Source organism: Haliotis cracherodii, unplaced genomic scaffold, assembly GCF_022045235.1.
Source record: "Haliotis cracherodii isolate W230 unplaced genomic scaffold, xgHalCrac1.p SCAF_14, whole genome shotgun sequence".
In the NCBI taxonomy this organism is placed as follows: domain Eukaryota; kingdom Metazoa; phylum Mollusca; class Gastropoda; order Lepetellida; family Haliotidae; genus Haliotis; species Haliotis cracherodii.
In genome coordinates, this window is record NW_027266269.1 from 16,375,197 (window position 1) to 16,399,576 (window position 24,380).

Sequence of the window (24,380 nt, forward strand, 5' to 3'; positions counted from 1 at the left end):
ACACTAGACTATGGCCTTCACTTTGTGGAATAATTATTAACAATTAAAACGCGATAGAAATGGGATTATTTACATTTTAGTGTGCTCATCGAGGACAAGGGAGACAACTTTTGAAGAAAACATTCACAAAATGTGAAGTTGAGAAAATATATTCTATTTTTGGTTTGATTTTGTTGGGGAGAGGTGGAACGCAGACGCAGATATACATGAAGTGCACACCAGTCCACACGATGCATGATCAGGTAAGTTTACAACCACTAATAATTTTAAGTACTAATATCAGCTGGCACTTCAACACAAGCAGGTGTCTTGTAAACTTGAATTCATACGTATAAATTCCACTTTAGTTGAAACATGAAAATAGTTGACTGTGTATGACACTAGACTATGGCCTTCACTTTGTGGAATAATTATTAACAATTAAAACGCGATAGAAATGGGATTATTTACATTTTAGTGTGCTCATTGAGGACAAGGGAGACAACTTTAAAGAAAATATTACAAAATGTGAAGTTGAGAAAATATATTCTATTTTTGGTTTGATTTTGTTGGGGAGAGGTGGAACACAGAGCCAGATATACATGAAATACACACCAGTCCACACGATGCATGATCAGGTAAGTTTACAACCACTAATAATTTTAAGTACTAATATCAGCTGGCACTTCAACACAAGCAGGTGTCTTGTAAACTTGAATTCATACGTATAAATTCCACTTTAGTTGAAACATGAAAATAGTTGACTGTGTATGAAACTAGACTATCGCCTTCACTTTGTGGAATAATTATTAACAATTAAAACACGATAGAAATGGGATTATTTACATTTTAGTGTGCTCATCGAGAACAAGGGAGACAACTTTCAAGAAAACATTCACAAAATGTGAAGTTGAGAAAATATATTTTATTTTTGGTTTGATTTTGTTGGGGAGAGGTGGAACGCAGACCCAGATATACATGAAATGTACACCAGTCCACACGACGCATGATCAGGTAAGTTTACAACCACTAATAATTTTAAGTACTAATATCAGCTGGCACTTCAACACAAGCAGGTGTCTTGTAAACTTGAATTCATACGTATAAATTCCACTTTAGTTGAAACATGAAAATAGTTGACTGTGTATGACACTAGACTATCGACTTCACTTTGTGGAATAATTATTAACAATTAAAACGCGATAGAAATGGGATTATTTACATTTTAGTGTGCTCATCGAGGACAAGGGAGACAACTTTTGAAGAAAACATTCACAAAATGTGAAGTTGAGAAAATATATTCTATTTTTGGTTTGATTTTGTTGGGGAGAGGTGGAACGCAGACCCAGATATACATGAAGTGCACACCAGTCCACATGATGCATGATCAGGTAAGTTTACAACCACTAATAATTTTAAGTACTAATATCAGCTGGCACTTCAACACAAGCAGGTGTCTTGTAAACTTGAATTCATACGTATAAATTCCACTTTAGTTGAAACATGAAAATAGTTGACTCTGTGTGAAACTAGACTATCGCCTTCACTTTGTGGAATAATTATTAACAATTATAACGCGATAGAAATGGGATTATTTACATTTTAGTGTGCTCATCGAGGACAAGGGAGACAACTTTTGAAGAAAACATTCACAAAATGTGAAGTTGAGAAAATATATTCTATTTTTGGTTTGATTTTGTTGGGGAGAGGTGGAACGCAGACGCAGATATACATGAAGTGCACACCAGTCCACACGATGCATGATCAGGTAAGTTTACAACCACTAATAATTTTAAGTACTAATATCAGCTGGCACTTCAACACAAGCAGGTGTCTTGTAAACTTGAATTCATACGTATAAATTCCACTTTAGTTGAAACATGAAAATAGTTGACTGTGTATGACACTAGACTAGACTATGGCCTTCACTTTGTGGAATAATTATTAACAATTAAAACGCGATAGAAATGGGATTATTTACATTTTAGTGTGCTCATCGAGGACAATGGAGACAACTTTAAAGAAAATATTACAAAATGTGAAGTTGAGAAAATATATTCTATTTATGGTTTGATTTTGTTGGGGAGAGGTGGAACACAGAGCCAGATATACATGAAATACACACCAGTCCACACGATGCATGATCAGGTAAGTTTACAACCACTAATAATTTTAAGTACTAATATCAGCTGGCACTTCAACACAAGCAGGTGTCTTGTAAACTTGAATTCATACGTATAAATTCCACTTTAGTTGAAACATGAAAATAGTTGACTGTGTATGAAACTAGACTATCGCCTTCACTTTGTGGAATAATTATTAACAATTAAATCACGATAGAAAAGGGATTATTTACATTTTAGTGTGCTCATCGAGAACAAGGGAGACAACTTTCAAGAAAACATTCACAAAATGTGAAGTTGAAAAAATATATTGTATTTTTGGTTTGATTTTGTTGGGGAGAGGTGGAACGCAGACCCAGATATACATGAAATGCACTCCAGTCCACACAACGCATGATCAGGTAAGTTTACAACCACTAATAATTTTAAGTACTAATATCAGCTGGCACTTCAAAACAAGCAGGTGTCTTGTAAACTTGAATTCATACGTATAAATTCCACTTTAGTTGAAACATGAAAATAGTTGACTGTGTATGACACTAGACTATCGCCTTCACTTTGTGGAATAATTATTAACAATTAAAACGCGATAGAAATGGGATTATTTACATTTTAGTGTGCTCATCGAGGACAAGGGAGACAACTTTTGAAGAAAACATTCACAAAATGTGAAGTTGAGAAAATATATTCTATTTTTGGTTTGATTTTGTTGGGGAGAGGTGGAACGCAGACCCAGATATACATGAAGTGCACACCAGTCCACACGATGCATGATCAGGTAAGTTTACAACCACTAATAATTTTAGGTACTAATATCAGCTGGCACTTCAACACAAGCAGGTGTCTTGTAAACTTGAATTCATACGTATAAATTCCACTTTAGTTGAAACATGAAAATAGTTGACTGTGTGTGAAACTAGACTATCGCCTTCACTTTGTGGAATAATTATTAACAATTATAACGCGATAGAAATGGGATTATTTACATTTTAGTGTGCTCATCGAGGACAAGGGAGACAACTTTTGAAGAAAACATTCACAAAATGTGAAGTTGAGAAAATATATTCTATTTTTGGTTTGATTTTGTTGGGGAGAGGTGGAACGCAGACGCAGATATACATGAAGTGCACACCAGTCCACACGATGCATGATCAGGTAAGTTTACAACCACTAATAATTTTAAGTACTAATATCAGCTGGCACTTCAACACAAGCAGGTGTCTTGTAAACTTGAATTCATACGTATAAATTCCACTTTAGTTGAAACATGAAAATAGTTGACTGTGTGTGAAACTAGACTATCGCCTTCACTTTGTGGAATAATTATTAACAATTATAACGCGATAGAAATGGGATTATTTACATTTTAGTGTGCTCATCGAGGACAAGGGAGACAACTTTCAAGAAAATATTACAAAATGTGAAGTTGAGAAAATATATTCTATTTTTGGTTTGATTTTGTTGGGGAGAGGTGGAACACAGAGCCAGATATACATGAAATACACACCAGTCCACACGATGCATGATCAGGTAAGTTTACAACCACTAATAATTTTAAGTACTAATATCAGCTGGCACTTCAACACAAGCAGGTGTCTTGTAAACTTGAATTCATACGTATAAATTCCACTTTAGTTGAAACATGAAAATAGTTGACTGTGTATGAAACTAGACTATCGCCTTCACTTTGTGGAATAATTATTAACAATTAAAACACGATAGAAATGGGATTATTTACATTTTAGTGTGCTCATCGAGAACAAGGGAGACAACTTTCAAGAAAACATTCACAAAATGTGAAGTTGAGAAAATATATTTTATTTTTGGTTTGATTTTGTTGGGGAGAGGTGGAACGCAGACCCAGATATACATGAAATGTACACCAGTCCACACGACGCATGATCAGGTAAGTTTACAACCACTAATAATTTTAAGTACTAATATCAGCTGGCACTTCAAAACAAGCAGGTGTCTTGTAAACTTGAATTCATACGTATAAATTCCACTTTAGTTGAAACATGAAAATAGTTGACTGTGTATGACACTAGACTATCGCCTTCACTTTGTGGAATAATTATTAACAATTAAAACGCGATAGAAATGGGATTATTTACATTTTAGTGTGCTCATCGAGGACAAGGGAGACAACTTTTGAAGAAAACATTCACAAAATGTGAAGTTGAGAAAATATATTCTATTTTTGGTTTGATTTTGTTGGGGAGAGGTGGAACGCAGACCCAGATATACATGAAGTGCACACCAGTCCACATGATGCATGATCAGGTAAGTTTACAACCACTTATAATTTTAAGTACTAATATCAGCTGGCACTTCAACACAAGCAGGTGTCTTGTAAACTTGAATTCATACGTATAAATTCCACTTTAGTTGAAACATGAAAATAGTTGACTGTGTGTGAAACTAGACTATCGCCTTCACTTTGTGGAATAATTATTAACAATTATAACGCGATAGAAATGGGATTATTTACATTTTAGTGTGCTCATCGAGGACAAGGGAGACAACTTTTGAAGAAAACATTCACAAAATGTGAAGTTGAGAAAATATATTCTATTTTTGGTTTGATTTTGTTGGGGAGAGGTGGAACGCAGACGCAGATATACATGAAGTGCACACCAGTCCACACGATGCATGATCAGGTAAGTTTACAACCACTAATAATTTTAAGTACTAATATCAGCTGGCACTTCAACACAAGCAGGTGTCTTGTAAACTTGAATTCATACGTATAAATTCCACTTTAGTTGAAACATGAAAATAGTTGACTGTGTATGACACTAGACTATGGCCTTCACTTTGTGGAATAATTATTAACAATTAAAACGCGATAGAAATGGGATTATTTACATTTTAGTGTGCTCATCGAGGACAAGGGAGACAACTTTAAAGAAAATATTACAAAATGTGAAGTTGAGAAAATATATTCTATTTATGGTTTGATTTTGTTGGGGAGAGGTGGAACACAGAGCCAGATATACATGAAATACACACCAGTCCACACGATGCATGATCAGGTAAGTTTACAACCACTAATAATTTTAAGTACTAATATCAGCTGGCACTTCAACACAAGCAGGTGTCTTGTAAACTTGAATTCATACATATAAATTCCACTTTAGTTGAAACATGAAAATAGTTGACTGTGTATGAAACTAGACTATCGCCTTCACTTTGTGGAATAATTATTAACAATTAAATCACGATAGAAATGGGATTATTTACATTTTAGTGTGCTCATCGAGAACAAGGGAGACAACTTTCAAGAAAACATTCACAAAATGTGAAGTTGAAAAAATATATTTTATTTTTGGTTTGATTTTGTTGGGGAGAGGTGGAACGCAGACCCAGATATACATGAAATGTACACCAGTCCACACGACGCATGATCAGGTAAGTTTACAACCACTAATAATTTTAAGTACTAATATCAGCTGGCACTTCAAAACAAGCAGGTGTCTTGTAAACTTGAATTCATACGTATAAATTCCACTTTAGTTGAAACATGAAAATAGTTGACTGTGTATGACACTAGACTATCGCCTTCACTTTGTGGAATAATTATTAACAATTAAAACGCGATAGAAATGGGATTATTTACATTTTAGTGTGCTCATCGAGGACAAGGGAGACAACTTTTGAAGAAAACATTCACAAAATGTGAAGTTGAGAAAATATATTCTATTTTTGGTTTGATTTTGTTGGGGAGAGGTGGAACGCAGACCCAGATATACATGAAGTGCACACCAGTCCACACGATGCATGATCAGGTAAGTTTACAACCACTAATAATTTTAAGTACTAATATCAGCTGGCACTTCAACACAAGCAGGTGTCTTGTAAACTTGAATTCATACGTATAAATTCCACTTTAGTTGAAACATGAAAATAGTTGACTGTGTGTGAAACTAGACTATCGCCTTCACTTTGTGGAATAATTATTAACAATTAAAACGCGATAGAAATGGGATTATTTACATTTTAGTGTGCTCATCGAGGACAAGGGAGACAACTTTTGAAGAAAACATTCACAAAATGTGAAGTTGAGAAAATATATTCTATTTTTGGTTTGATTTTGTTGGGGAGAGGTGGAACGCAGACGCAGATATACATGAAGTGCACACCAGTCCACACGATGCATGATCAGGTAAGTTTACAACCACTAATAATTTTAAGTACTAATATCAGCTGGCACTTCAACACAAGCAAGTGTCTTGTAAACTTGAATTCATACGTATAAATTCCACTTTAGTTGAAACATGAAAATAGTTGACTGTGTATGAAACTAGACTATGGCCTTCACTTTGTGGAATAATTATTAACAATTAAAACACGATAGAAATGGGATTATTTACATTTTAGTGTGCTCATCGAGGACAAGGGAGACAACTTTCAAGAAAATATTACAAAATGTGAAGTTGAGAAAATATATTCTATTTTTGGTTTGATTTTGTTGGGGAGAGGTGGAACACAGAGGCAGATATACATGAAATACACACCAGTCCACACGATGCATGATCAGGTAAGTTTACAACCACTAATAATTTTAAGTACTAATATCAGCTGGCACTTCAACACAAGCAGGTGTCTTGTAAACTTGAATTCATACGTATAAATTCCACTTTAGTTGAAACATGAAAATAGTTGACTGTGTATGAAACTAGACTATCGCCTTCACTTTGTGGAATAATTATTAACAATTAAAACACGATAGAAATGGGATTATTTACATTTTAGTGTGCTCATCGAGAACAAGGGAGACAACTTTCAAGAAAACATTCACAAAATGTGAAGTTGAAAAAATATATTTTATTTTTGGTTTGATTTTGTTGGGGAGAGGTGGAACGCAGACCCAGATATACATGAAATGTACACCAGTCCACACGACGCATGATCAGGTAAGTTTACAACAACTAATAATTTTAAGTACTAATATCAGCTGGCACTTCAAAACAAGCAGGTGTCTTGTAAACTTGAATTCATATGTATAAATTCCACTTTAGTTGAAACATGAAAATAGTTGACTGTGTATGACACTAGACTATCGCCTTCACTTTGTGGAATAATTATTAACAATTAAAACGCGATAGAAATGGGATTATTTACATTTTAGTGTGCTCATCGAGGACAAGGGAGACAACTTTTGAAGAAAACATTCACAAAATGTGAAGTTGAGAAAATATATTCTATTTTTGGTTTGATTTTGTTGGGGAGAGGTGGAACGCAGACCCAGATATATATGAAGTGCACACCAGTCCACACGATGCATGATCAGGTAAGTTTACAACCACTAATAATTTTAAGTACTAATATCAGCTGGCACTTCAACACAAGCAGGTGTCTTGTAAACTTGAATTCATACGTATAAATTCCACTTTAGTTGAAACATGAAAATAGTTGACTGTGTGTGAAACTAGACTATCGCCTTCACTTTGTGGAATAATTATTAACAATTATAACGCGATAGAAATGGGATTATTTACATTTTAGTGTGCTCATCGAGGACAAGGGAGACAACTTTTGAAGAAAACATTCACAAAATGTGAAGTTGAGAAAATATATTCTATTTTTGGTTTGATTTTGTTGGGGAGAGGTGGAACGCAGACGCAGATATACATGAAGTGCACACCAGTCCACACGATGCATGATCAGGTAAGTTTACAACCACTAATAATTTTAAGTACTAATATCAGCTGGCACTTCAACACAAGCAGGTGTCTTGTAAACTTGAATTCATACGTATAAATTCCACTTTAGTTGAAACATGAAAATAGTTGACTGTGTGTGAAACTAGACTATCGCCTTCACTTTGTGGAATAATTATTAACAATTATAACGCGATAGAAATGGGATTATTTACATTTTAGTGTGCTCATCGAGGACAAGGGAGACAACTTTTGAAGAAAACATTCACAAAATGTGAAGTTGAGAAAATATATTCTATTTTTGGTTTGATTTTGTTGGGGAGAGGTGGAACGCAGACGCAGATATACATGAAGTGCACACCAGTCCACACGATGCATGATCAGGTAAGTTTACAACCACTAATAATTTTAAGTACTAATATCAGCTGGCACTTCAACACAAGCAAGTGTCTTGTAAACTTGAATTCATACGTATAAATTCCACTTTAGTTGAAACATGAAAATAGTTGACTGTGTATGACACTAGACTATGGCCTTCACTTTGTGGAATAATTATTAACAATTAAAACGCGATAGAAATGGGATTATTTACATTTTAGTGTGCTCATCGAGGACAAGGGAGACAACTTTTGAAGAAAACATTCACAAAATGTGAAGTTGAGAAAATATATTCTATTTTTGGTTTGATTTTGTTGGGGAGAGGTGGAACGCAGACCCAGATATACATGAAGTGCACACCAGTCCACACGATGCATGATCAGGTAAGTTTACAACCACTAATAATTTTAAGTACTAATATCAGCTGGCACTTCAACACAAGCAGGTGTCTTGTAAACTTGAATTCATACGTATAAATTCCACTTTAGTTGAAACATGAAAATAGTTGACTGTGTGTGAAACTAGACTACCGCCTTCACTTTGTGGAATAATTATTAACAATTATAACGCGATAGAAATGGGATTATTTACATTTTAGTGTGCTCATCGAGGACAAGGGAGACAACTTTTGAAGAAAACATTCACAAAATGTGAAGTTGAGAAAATATATTCTATTTTTGGTTTGATTTTGTTGGGGAGAGGTGGAATGCAGATGCAGATATACATGAAGTGCACACCAGTCCACACGACGCATGATCAGGTAAGTTTACAACCACTAATAATTTTAAGTACTAATATCAGCTGGCACTTCAACACAAGCAAGTGTCTTGTAAACTTGAATTCATACGTATAAATTCCACTTTAGTTGAAACATGAAAATAGTTGACTGTGTATGACACTAGACTATGGCCTTCACTTTGTGGAATAATTATTAACAATTATAACGCGATAGAAATGGGATTATTTACATTTTAGTGTGCTCATCGAGGACAAGGGAGACGACTTTAAAGAAAATATTAGAAAATGTGAAGTTGAGAAAATATATTCTATTTTTGGTTTGATTTTGTTGGGGAGAGGTGGAACACAGAGCCAGATATACATGAAATACACACCAGTCCACACGATGCATGATCAGGTAAGTTTACAACCACTAATAATTTTAAGTACTAATATCAGCTGGCACTTCAAAACAAGCAGGTGTCTTGTAAACTTGAATTCATACGTATAAATTCCACTTTAGTTGAAACATGAAAATAGTTGACTGTGTATGACACTAGACTATCGCCTTCACTTTGTGGAATAATTATTAACAATTAAAACGCGATAGAAATGGGATTATTTACATTTTAGTGTGCTCATCGAGGACAAGGGAGACAACTTTTGAAGAAAACATTCACAAAATGTGAAGTTGAGAAAATATATTCTATTTTTGGTTTGATTTTGTTGGGGAGAGGTGGAACGCAGACCCAGATATATATGAAGTGCACACCAGTCCACACGATGCATGATCAGGTAAGTTTACAACCACTAATAATTTTAAGTACTCATATCAGCTGGCACTTCAACACAAGCAGGTGTCTTGTAAACTTGAATTCATACGTATAAATTCCACTTTAGTTGAAACATGAAAATAGTTGACTGTGTGTGAAACTAGACTATCGCCTTCACTTTGTGGAATAATTATTAACAATTATAACGCGATAGAAATGGGATTATTTACATTTTAGTGTGCTCATCGAGGACAAGGGAGACAACTTTTGAAGAAAACATTCACAAAATGTGAAGTTGAGAAAATATATTCTATTTTTGGTTTGATTTTGTTGGGGAGAGGTGGAACGCAGACGCAGATATACATGAAGTGCACACCAGTCCACACGACGCATGATCAGGTAAGTTTACAACCACTAATAATTTTAAGTACTAATATCAGCTGGCACTTCAACACAAGCAAGTGTCTTGTAAACTTGAATTCATACGTATAAATTCCACTTTAGTTGAAACATGAAAATAGTTGACTGTGTGTGAAACTAGACTATCGCCTTCACTTTGTGGAATAATTATTAACAATTATAACGCGATAGAAATGGGATTATTTACATTTTAGTGTGCTCATCGAGGACAAGGGAGACAACTTTTGAAGAAAACATTCACAAAATGTGAAGTTGAGAAAATATATTCTATTTTTGGTTTGATTTTGTTGGGGAGAGGTGGAACGCAGACGCAGATATACATGAAGTGCACACCAGTCCACACGATGCATGATCAGGTAAGTTTACAACCACTAATAATTTTAAGTACTAATATCAGCTGGCACTTCAACACAAGCAAGTGTCTTGTAAACTTGAATTCATACGTATAAATTCCACTTTAGTTGAAACATGAAAATAGTTGACTGTGTATGACACTAGACTATGGCCTTCACTTTGTGGAATAATTATTAACAATTATAACGCGATAGAAATGGGATTATTTACATTTTAGTGTGCTCATCGAGGACAAGGGAGACAACTTTTGAAGAAAACATTCACAAAATGTGAAGTTGAGAAAATATATTCTATTTTTGGTTTGATTTTGTTGGGGAGAGGTGGAACGCAGACCCAGATATACATGAAGTGCACACCAGTCCACACGATGCATGATCAGGTAAGTTTACAACCACTAATAATTTTAAGTACTAATATCAGCTGGCACTTCAACACAAGCAGGTGTCTTGTAAACTTGAATTCATACGTATAAATTCCACTTTAGTTGAAACATGAAAATAGTTGACTGTGTGTGAAACTAGACTATCGCCTTCACTTTGTGGAATAATTATTAACAATTATAACGCGATAGAAATGGGATTATTTACATTTTAGTGTGCTCATCGAGGACAAGGGAGACAACTTTTGAAGAAAACATTCACAAAATGTGAAGTTGAGAAAATATATTCTATTTTTGGTTTGATTTTGTTGGGGAGAGGTGGAACGCAGACGCAGATATACATGAAGTGCACACCAGTCCACACGACGCATGATCAGGTAAGTTTACAACCACTAATAATTTTAAGTACTAATATCAGCTGGCACTTCAACACAAGCAAGTGTCTTGTAAACTTGAATTCATACGTATAAATTCCACTTTAGTTGAAACATGAAAATAGTTGACTGTGTATGACACTAGACTATGGCCTTCACTTTGTGGAATAATTATTAACAATTAAAACGCGATAGAAATGGGATTATTTACATTTTAGTGTGCTCATCGAGGACAAGGGAGACAACTTTCAAGAAAATATTACAAAATGTGAAGTTGAGAAAATATATTCTATTTTTGGTTTGATTTTGTTGGGGAGAGGTGGAACACAGAGCCAGATATACATGAAATACACACCAGTCCACACGATGCATGATCAGGTAAGTTTACAACCACTAATAATTTTAAGTACTAATATCAGCTGGCACTTCAACACAAGCAGGTGTCTTGTAAACTTGAATTCATACGTATAAATTCCACTTTAGTTGAAACATGAAAATAGTTGACTGTGTATGAAACTAGACTATCGCCTTCACTTTGTGGAATAATTATTAACAATTAAAACACGATAGAAATGGGATTATTTACATTTTAGTGTGCTCATCGAGAACAAGGGAGACAACTTTCAAGAAAACATTCAAAAATGTGAAGTTGAAAAAATATATTTTATTTTTGGTTTGATTTTGTTGGGGAGAGGTGGAACGCAGACCCAGATATACATGAAATGTACACCAGTCCACACGACGCATGATCAGGTAAGTTTACAACCACTAATAATTTTAAGTACTAATATCAGCTGGCACTTCAAAACAAGCAGGTGTCTTGTAAACTTGAATTCATACGTATAAATTCCACTTTAGTTGAAACATGAAAATAGTTGACTGTGTATGACACTAGACTATCGCCTTCACTTTGTGGAATAATTATTAACAATTAAAACGCGATAGAAATGGGATTATTTACATTTTAGTGTGCTCATCGAGGACAAGGGAGACAACTTTTGAAGAAAACATTCACAAAATGTGAAGTTGAGAAAATATATTCTATTTTTGGTTTGATTTTGTTGGGGAGAGGTGGAACGCAGACCCAGATATATATGAAGTGCACACCAGTCCACACGATGCATGATCAGGTAAGTTTACAACCACTAATAATTTTAAGTACTAATATCAGCTGGCACTTCAACACAAGCAGGTGTCTTGTAAACTTGAATTCATACGTATAAATTCCACTTTAGTTGAAACATGAAAATAGTTGACTGTGTGTGAAACTAGACTATCGCCTTCACTTTGTGGAATAATTATTAACAATTAAAACGCGATAGAAATGGGATTATTTACATTTTAGTGTGCTCATCGAGGACAAGGGAGACAACTTTTGAAGAAAACATTCACAAAATGTGAAGTTGAGAAAATATATTCTATTTTTGGTTTGATTTTGTTGGGGAGAGGTGGAACGCAGACGCAGATATACATGAAGTGCACACCAGTCCACACGATGCATGATCAGGTAAGTTTACAACCACTAATAATTTTAAGTACTAATATCAGCTGGCACTTCAACACAAGCAGGTGTCTTGTAAACTTGAATTCATACGTATAAATTCCACTTTAGTTGAAACATGAAAATAGTTGACTGTGTGTGAAACTAGACTATCGCCTTCACTTTGTGGAATAATTATTAACAATTATAACGCGATAGAAATGGGATTATTTACATTTTAGTGTGCTCATCGAGGACAAGGGAGACAACTTTTGAAGAAAACATTCACAAAATGTGAAGTTGAGAAAATATATTCTATTTTTGGTTTGATTTTGTTGGGGAGAGGTGGAACGCAGACGCAGATATACATGAAGTGCACACCAGTCCACACGATGCATGATCAGGTAAGTTTACAACCACTAATAATTTTAAGTACTAATATCAGCTGGCACTTCAACACAAGCAAGTGTCTTGTAAACTTGAATTCATACGTATAAATTCCACTTTAGTTGAAACATGAAAATAGTTGACTGTGTATGACACTAGACTATCGCCTTCACTTTGTGGAATAATTATTAACAATTAAAACGCCATAGAAATGGGATTATTTACATTTTAGTGTGCTCATCGAGGACAAGGGAGAGAACTTTCAAGAAAATATTACAAAATGTGAATTTGAGAAAATATATTCTATTTTTGGTTTGATTTTGTTGGGGAGAGGTGGAACACAGAGCCAGATATACATGAAATACACACCAGTCCACACGATGCATGATCAGGTAAGTTTACAACCACTAATAATTTTAAGTACTAATATCAGCTGGCACTTCAACACAAGCAGGTGTCTTGTAAACTTGAATTCATGCGTATAAATTCCACTTTAGTTGAAACATGAAAATAGTTGACTGTGTATGAAACTAGACTATCGCCTTCACTTTGTGGAATAATTATTAACAATTAAAACACGATAGAAATGGGATTATTTACATTTTAGTGTGCTCATCGAGAACAAGGGAGACAACTTTCAAGAAAACATTCACAAAATGTGAAGTTGAAAAAATATATTTTATTTTTGGTTTGATTTTGTTGGGGAGAGGTGGAACGCAGACTCAGATATACATGAAATGTACACCAGTCCACACGATGCATGATCAGGTAAGTTTACAACCACTAATAATTTTAAGTACTAATATCAGCTGGCACTTCAAAACAAGCAGGTGTCTTGTAAACTTGAATTCATACGTATAAATTCCACTTTAGTTGAAACATGAAAATAGTTGACTGTGTATGACACTAGACTATCGACTTCACTTTGTGGAATAATTATTAACAATTAAAACACGATAGAAATGGGATTATTTACATTTTAGTGTGCTCATCGAGAACAAGGGAGACAACTTTCAAGAAAACATTCACAAAATGTGAAGTTGAAAAAATATATTTTATTTTTGGTTTGATTTTGTTGGGGAGAGGTGGAACTCAGACTCAGATATACATGAAATGTACACCAGTCCACACGATGCATGATCAGGTAAGTTTACAACCACTAATAATTTTAAGTACTAATATCAGCTGGCACTTCAACACAAGCAAGTGTCTTGTAAACTTGAATTCATACGTATAAATTCCACTTTAGTTGAAACATGAAAATAGTTGACTGTGTATGAAACTAGACTATCGCCTTCACTTTGTGGAATAATTATTAACAATTAAAACGCGATAGAAATGGGATTATTTACATTTTAGTGTGCTCATCGAGGACAAGGGAGACAACTTTTGAAGAAAACATTCACAAAATGTGAAGTTGAGAAAATATATTCTATTTTTGGTTTGATTTTGTTGGGGAGAGGTGGAACGCAGACCCAGATATATATGAAGTGCACACCAGTCCACACGATGCATGATCAGGTAAGTTTACAACCACTAATAATTTTAAGTACTAATATCAGCTGGCACTTCAACACAAGCAGGTGTCTTGTAAACTTGAATTCATACGTATAAATTCCACTTTAGTTGAAACATGAAAATAGTTGACTGTGTGTGAAACTAGACTATCGCCTTCACTTTGTGGAATAATTATTAACAATTATAACGCGATAGAAATGGGATTATTTACATTTTAGTGTGCTCATCGAAGACAAGGGAGACAACTTTTGAAGAAAACATTCACAAAATGTGAAGTTGAGAAAATATATTCTATTTTTGGTTTGATTTTGTTGGGGAGAGGTGGAAAGCAGACGCAGATATACATGAAGTGCACACCAGTCCACACGATGCATGATCAGGTAAGTTTACAACCACTAATAATTTTAAGTACTAATATCAGCTGGCACTTCAACACAAGCAGGTGTCTTGTAAACTTGAATTCATACGTATAAATTCCACTTTAGTTGAAACATGAAAATAGTTGACTGTGTGTGAAACTAGACTATCGCCTTCACTTTGTGGAATAATTATTAACAATTATAACGCGATAGAAATGGGATTATTTACATTTTAGTGTGCTCATCGAGGACAAGGGAGACAACTTTTGAAGAAAACATTCACAAAATGTGAAGTTGAGAAAATATATTTTATTTTTGGTTTGATTTTGTTGGGGAGAGGTGGAACGCAGACGCAGATATACATGAAGTGCACACCAGTCCACATGATGCATGATCAGGTAAGTTTACAACCACTAATAATTTTAAGTACTAATATCAGCTGGCACTTCAACACAAGCAAGTGTCTTGTAAACTTGAATTCATACGTATAAATTCCACTTTAGTTGAAACATGAAAATAGTTGACTGTGTATGACACTAGACTATGGCCTTCACTTTGTGGAATAATTATTAACAATTAAAACGCGATAGAAATGGGATTATTTACATTTTAGTGTGCTCATCGAGGACAAGGGAGACAACTTTAAAGAAAATATTACAAAATGTGAAGTTGAGAAAATATATTCTATTTTTGGTTTGATTTTGTTGGGGAGAGGTGGAACACAGAGCCAGATATACATGAAATACACACCAGTCCACACGATGCATGATCAGGTAAGTTTACAACCACTAATAATTTTAAGTACTAATATCAGCTGGCACTTCAACACAAGCAGGTGTCTTGTAAACTTGAATTCATACGTATAAATTCCACTTTAGTTGAAACATGAAAATAGTTGACTGTGTATGAAACTAGACTATCGCCTTCACTTTGTGGAATAATTATTAACAATTAAAACACGATAGAAATGGGATTATTTACATTTTAGTGTGCTCATCGAGAACAAAGGAGACAACTTTCAAGAAAACATTCACAAAATGTGAAGTTGAAAAAATATATTTTATTTTTGGTTTGATTTTGTTGGGGAGAGGTGGAACGCAGACCCAGATATACATGAAATGTACACCAGTCCACACGATGCATGATCAGGTAAGTTTACAACCACTAATAATTTTAAGTACTAATATCAGCTGGCACTTCAAAACAAGCAGGTGTCTTGTAAACTTGAATTCATACGTATAAATTCCACTTTAGTTGAAACATGAAAATAGTTGACTGTGTATGACACTAGACTATCGACTTCACTTTGTGGAATAATTATTAACAATTAAAACGCGATAGAAATGGGATTATTTACATTTTAGTGTGCTCATCGAGGACAAGGGAGACAACTTTTGAAGAAAACATTCACAAAATGTGAAGTTGAGAAAATATATTCTATTTTTGGTTTGATTTTGTTGGGGAGAGGTGGAACGCAGACCCAGATATATATGAAGTGCACACCAGTCCACACGATGCATGATCAGGTAAGTTTACAACCACTAATAATTTTAAGTACTAATATCAGCTGGCACTTCAACACAAGCAGGTGTCTTGTAAACTTGAATTCATACGTATAAATTCCACTTTAGTTGAAACATGAAAATAGTTGACTGTGTATGAAACTAGACTATCGCCTTCACTTTGTGGAATAATTATTAACAATTAAAACACGATAGAAATGGGATTATTTACATTTTAGTGTGCTCATCGAGAACAAGGCAGACAACTTTCAAGAAAACATTCACAAAATGTGAAGTTGAAAAAATATATTTTATTTTTGGTTTGATTTTGTTGGGGAGAGGTGGAACGCAGACCCAGATATACATGAAATGTACACCAGTCCACACGACGCATGATCAGGTAAGTTTACAACCACTAATAATTTTAAGTACTAATATCAGCTGGCACTTCAAAACAAGCAGGTGTCTTGTAAACTTGAATTCATACGTATAAATTCCACTTTAGTTGAAACATGAAAATAGTTGACTGTGTATGAAACTAGACTATCGCCTTCACTTTGTGGAATAATTATTAACAATTAAAACGCGATAGAAATGGGATTATTTACATTTTAGTGTGCTCATCGAGTACAAGGGAGACAACTTTTGAAGAAAACATTCACAAAATGTGAAGTTGAGAAAATATATTCTATTTTTGGTTTGATTTTGTTGGGGAGAGGTGGAACGCAGACCCAGATATACATGAAGTGCACACCAGTCCACACGATGCATGATCAGGTAAGTTTACAACCACTAATAATTTTAAGTACTAATATCAGCTGGCACTTCAAAACAAGCAGGTGTCTTGTAAACTTGAATTCATACGTATAAATTCCACTTTAGTTGAAACATGAAAATAGTTGACTGTGTATGACACTAGACTATCGACTTCACTTTGTGGAATAATTATTAACAATTAAAACGCGATAGAAATGGGATTATTTACATTTTAGTGTGCTCATCGAGGACAAGGGAGACAACTTTTGAAGAAAACATTCACAAAATGTGAAGTTGAGAAAATATATTCTATTTTTGGTTTGATTTTGTTGGGGAGAGGTGGAACGCAGACCCAGATATATATGAAGTGCACACCAGTCCACACTATGCATGATCAGGTAAGTTTACAACCACTAATAATTTTAAGTACTAATATCAGCTGGCACTTCAACACAAGCAGGTGTCTTGTAAACTTGAATTCATACGTATAAATTCCACTTTAGTTGAAACATGAAAATAGTTGACTGTGTGTGAAACTAGACTATCGCCTTCACTTTGTGGAATAATTATTAACAATTATAACGCGATAGAAATGGGATTATTTACATTTTAGTGTGCTCATCGAGGACAAGGGAGACAACTTTCAAGAAAATATTACAAAATGTGAAGTTGAGAAAATATATTCTATTTTTGGTTTGATTTTGTTGGGGAGAGGTGGAACACAGAGCCAGATATACATGAAATACACACCAGTCCACACGATGCATGATCAGGTAAGTTTACAACCACTAATAATTTTAAGTACTAATATCAGCTGGCACTTCAACACAAGCAGGTGTCTTGTAAACTTGAATTCATACGTATAAATTCCACTTTAGTTGAAACATGAAAATAGTTGACTGTGTATGAAACTAGACTATCGCCTTCACTTTGTGGAATAATTATTAACAATTAAAACACGATAGAAATGGGATTATTTACATTTTAGTGTGCTCATCGAGAACAAGGCAGACAACTTTCAAGAAAACATTCACAAAATGTGAAGTTGAAAAAATATATTTTATTTTTGGTTTGATTTTGTTGGGGAGAGGTGGAACGCAGACCCAGATATACATGAAATGTACACCAGTCCACACGACGCATGATCAGGTAAGTTTACAACCACTAATAATTTTAAGTACTAATATCAGCTGGCACTTCAAAACAAGCAGGTGTCTTGTAAACTTGAATTCATACGTATAAATTCCACTTTAGTTGAAACATGAAAATAGTTGACTGTGTATGACACTAGACTATCGCCTTCACTTTGTGGAATAATTATTAACAATTAAAACGCGATAGAAATGGGATTATTTACATTTTAGTGTGCTCATCGAGGACAAGGGACACAACTTTTGAAGAAAACATTCACAAAATGTGAAGTTGAGAAAATATATTCTATTTTTGGTTTGATTTTGTTGGGGAGAGGTGGAACGCAGACCCAGATATACATGAAGTGCACACCAGTCCACACGATGCATGATCAGGTAAGTTTACAACCACTAATAATTTTAAGTACTAATATCAGCTGGCACTTCAACACAAGCAGGTGTCTTGTAAACTTGAATTCATACGTATAAATTCCACTTTAGTTGAAACATGAAAATAGTTGACTGTGTGTGAAACTAGACTATCGCCTTCACTTTGTGGAATAATTATTAACAATTATAACGCGATAGAAATGGGATTATTTACATTTTAGTGTGCTCATCGAGGACAAGGGAGACAACTTTAAAGAAAACATTCACAAAATGTGAAGTTGAGAAAATATATTCTATTTTTGGTTTGATTTTGTTTGGGAGAGGTGGAACACAGAGCCAGATATACATGAAATGCACTCCAGTCCACAACGATGCATGATCAGGTAAGTTTACAACCACTAATAATTTTAAGTACTAATATCAGCTGGCACTTCAACACAAGCAGGTGTCTTGTAAACTTGAATTCATACGTATAAATTCCACTTTAGTTGAAACATGAAAATAGTTGACTGTGTATGAAACTAGACTATCGCCTTCACTTTGTGGAATAATTATTAACAATTAAAACGCGATAGAAATGGGATTATTTACATTTTAGTGTGCTCATCGAAGACAAGGGAGACAACTTTTGAAGAAAATATTCACAAAATGTGAAGTTGAGAAAACATATTTTATTTTTGGTTTGATTTTGTTGGGGAGAGGTGGAACGCAGACCCAGATATACATGAAGTGCACACCAGTCCACACGATGCATGATCAGGTAAGTTTACAACCACTAATAATTTTAAGTACTAATATCAGCTGGCACTTCAACACAAGCAGGTGTCTTGTAAACTTGAATTCATACGTATAAATTCCACTTTAGTTGAAACATGAAAATAGTTGACTGTGTGTGAAACTAGACTATCGCCTTCACTTTGTGGAATAATTATTAACAATTATAACGCGATAGAAATGGGATTATTTACATTTTAGTGTGCTCATCGAGGACAAGGGAGACAACTTTTGAAGAAAACATTCACAAAATGTGAAGTTGAGAAAATATATTCTATTTTTGGTTTGATTTTGTTGAGGAGAGGTGGAACGCAGACGCAGATATACATGAAGTGCACACCAGTCCACACGATGCATGATCAGGTAAGTTTACAACCACTAATAATTTTAAGTACTAATATCAGCTGGCACTTCAACACAAGCAAGTGTCTTGTAAACTTGAATTCATACGTATAAATTCCACTTTAGTTGAAACATGAAAATAGTTGACTGTGTATGACACTAGACTATGGCCTTCACTTTGTGGAATAATTATTAACAATTAAAACGCGATAGAAATGGGATTATTTACATTTTAGTGTGCTCATCGAGGACAAGGGAGACAACTTTCAAGAAAATATTACAAAATGTGAAGTTGAGAAAATATATTCTATTTTTGGTTTGATTTTGTTGGGGAGAGGTGGAACACAGAGCCAGATATACATGAAATACACACCAGTCCACACGATGCATGATCAGGTAAGTTTACAACCACTAATAATTTTAAGTACTAATATCAGCTGGCACTTCAACACAAGCAGGTGTCTTGTAAACTTGAATTCATACGTATAAATTCCACTTTAGTTGAAACATGAAAATAGTTGACTGTGTATGAAACTAGACTATCGCCTTCACTTTGTGGAATAATTATTAACAATTAAAACACGATAGAAATGGGATTATTTACATTTTAGTGTGCTCATCGAGAACAAGGGAGACAACTTTCAAGAAAACATTCACAAAATGTGAAGTTGAAAAAATATATTTTATTTTTGGTTTGATTTTGTTGGGGAGAGGTGGAACACAGACCCAGATATACATGAAGTGCACACCAGTCCACACGATGCATGATCAGGTAAGTTTACAACCACTAATAATTTTAAGTACTAATATCAGCTGGCACTTCAACACAAGCAGGTGTCTTGTAAACTTGAATTCATACGTATAAATTCCACTTTAGTTGAAACATGAAAATAGTTGACTGTGTGTGAAACTAGACTATCGCCTTCACTTTGTGGAATAATTATTAACAATTATAACGCGATAGAAATGGGATTATTTACATTTTAGTGTGCTCATCGAGGACAAGGGAGACAACTTTAAAGAAAACATTCACAAAATGTGAAGTTGAGAAAATATATTCTATTTTTGGTTTGATTTTGTTGGGGAGAGGTGGAACACAGAGCCAGATATACATGAAATGCACTCCAGTCCACAACGATGCATGATCAGGTAAGTTTACAACCACTAATAATTTTAAGTACTAATATCAGCTGGCACTTCAACACAAGCAGGTGTCTTGTAAACTTGAATTCATACGTATAAATTCCACTTTAGTTGAAACATGAAAATAGTTGACTGTGTATGAAACTAGACTATCGCCTTCACTTTGTGGAATAATTATTAACAATTAAAACACGATAGAAATGGGATTATTTACATTTTAGTGTGCTCATCGAGAACAAGGCAGACAACTTTCAAGAAAACATTCACAAAATGTGAAGTTGAAAAAATATATTTTATTTTTGGTTTGATTTTGTTGGGGAGAGGTGGAACGCAGACCCAGATATACATGAAATGTACACCAGTCCACACGACGCATGATCAGGTAAGTTTACAACCACTAATAATTTTAAGTACTAATATCAGCTGGCACTTCAAAACAAGCAGGTGTCTTGTAAACTTGAATTCATACGTATAAATTCCACTTTAGTTGAAACATGAAAATAGTTGACTGTGTATGACACTAGACTATCGCCTTCACTTTGTGGAATAATTATTAACAATTAAAACGCGATAGAAATGGGATTATTTACATTTTAGTGTGCTCATCGAGGACAAGGGAGACAACTTTTGAAGAAAACATTCACAAAATGTGAAGTTGAGAAAATATATTCTATTTTTGGTTTGATTTTGTTGGGGAGAGGTGGAACGCAGACCCAGATATACATGAAGTGCACACCAGTCCACACGATGCATGATCAGGTAAGTTTACAACCACTAATAATTTTAAGTACTAATATCAGCTGGCACTTCAACACAAGCAGGTGTCTTGTAAACTTGAATTCATACGTATAAATTCCACTTTAGTTGAAACATGAAAATAGTTGACTGTGTGTGAAACTAGACTATCGCCTTCACTTTGTGGAATAATTATTAACAATTATAACGCGATAGAAATGGGATTATTTACATTTTAGTGTGCTCATCGAGGACAAGGGAGACAACTTTAAAGAAAACATTCACAAAATGTGAAGTTGAGAAAATATATTCTATTTTTGGTTTGATTTTGTTTGGGAGAGGTGGAACACAGAGCCAGATATACATGAAATGCACTCCAGTCGACAACGATGCATGATCAGGTAAGTTTACAACCACTAATAATTTTAAGTACTAATATCAGCTGGCACTTCAACACAAGCAGGTGTCTTGTAAACTTGAATTCATACGTATAAATTCCACTTTAGTTGAAACATGAAAATAGTTGACTGTGTATGAAACTAGACTATCGCCTTCACTTTGTGGAATAATTATTAACAATTAAAACGCGATAGAAATGGGATTATTTACATTTTAGTGTGCTCATCGAAGACAAGGGAGACAACTTTTGAAGAAAATATTCACAAAATGTGAAGTTGAGAAAACATATTTTATTTTTGGTTTGATTTTGTTGGGGAGAGGTGGAACGCAGACCCAGATATACATGAAGTGCACACCAGTCCACACGATGCATGATCAGGTAAGTTTACAACCACTAATAATTTTAAGTACTAATATCAGCTGGCACTTCAACACAAGCAGGTGTCTTGTAAACTTGAATTCATACGTATAAATTCCACTTTAGTTGAAACATGAAAATAGTTGACTGTGTGTGAAACTAGACTATCGCCTTCACTTTGTGGAATAATTATTAACAATTATAACGCGATAGAAATGGGATTATTTACATTTTAGTGTGCTCATCGAGGACAAGGGAGACAACTTTTGAAGAAAACATTCACAAAATGTGAAGTTGAGAAAATATATTCTATTTTTGGTTTGATTTTGTTGAGGAGAGGTGGAACGCAGACGCAGATATACATGAAGTGCACACCAGTCCACACGATGCATGATCAGGTAAGTTTACAACCACTAATAATTTTAAGTACTAATATCAGCTGGCACTTCAACACAAGCAAGTGTCTTGTAAACTTGAATTCATACGTATAAATTCCACTTTAGTTGAAACATGAAAATAGTTGACTGTGTATGACACTAGACTATGGCCTTCACTTTGTGGAATAATTATTAACAATTAAAACGCGATAGAAATGGGATTATTTACATTTTAGTGTGCTCATCGAGGACAAGGGAGACAACTTTCAAGAAAATATTACAAAATGTGAAGTTGAGAAAATATATTCTATTTTTGGTTTGATTTTGTTGGGGAGAGGTGGAACACAGAGCCAGATATAGATGAAATACACACCAGTCCACACGATGCATGATCAGGTAAGTTTACAACCACTAATAATTTTAAGTACTAATATCAGCTGGCACTTCAACACAAGCAGGTGTCTTGTAAACTTGAATTCATACGTATAAATTCCACTTTAGTTGAAACATGAAAATAGTTGACTGTGTATGAAACTAGACTATCGCCTTCACTTTGTGGAATAATTATTAACAATTAAAACACGATAGAAATGGGATTATTTACATTTTAGTGTGCTCATCGAGAACAAGGGAGACAACTTTCAAGAAAACATTCACAAAATGTGAAGTTGAAAAAATATATTTTATTTTTGGTTTGATTTTGTTGGGGAGAGGTGGAACACAGACCCAGATATACATGAAGTGCACACCAGTCCACACGATGCATGATCAGGTAAGTTTACAACCACTAATAATTTTAAGTACTAATATCAGCTGGCACTTCAACACAAGCAGGTGTCTTGTAAACTTGAATTCATACGTATAAATTCCACTTTAGTTGAAACATGAAAATAGTTGACTGTGTGTGAAACTAGACTATCGCCTTCACTTTGTGGAATAATTATTAACAATTATAACGCGATAGAAATGGGATTATTTACATTTTAGTGTGCTCATCGAGGACAAGGGAGACAACTTTAAAGAAAACATTCACAAAATGTGAAGTTGAGAAAATATATTCTATTTTTGGTTTGATTTTGTTGGGGAGAGGTGGAACACAGAGCCAGATATACATGAAATGCACTCCAGTCCACAACGATGCATGATCAGGTAAGTTTACAACCACTAATAATTTTAAGTACTAATATCAGCTGGCACTTCAACACAAGCAGGTGTCTTGTAAACTTGAATTCATGCGTATAAATTCCACTTTAGTTGAAACATGAAAATAGTTGACTGTGTGTGAAACTAGACTATCGCCTTCACTTTGTGGAATAATTATTAACAATTAAAACGCGATAGAAATGGGATTATTTACATTTTAGTGTGCTCATCGAGGACAAAGGAGACAACTTTTGAAGAAAATATTCACAAAATGTGAAGTTGAAAAAATATATTTTATTTTTGGTTTGATTTTGTTGGGGAGAGGTGGAACGCAGACCCAGATTTACATGAAGTGCACACCAGTCCACACGATGCATGATCAGGTAAGTTTACAACCACTAATAATTTTAAGTACTAATATCAGCTG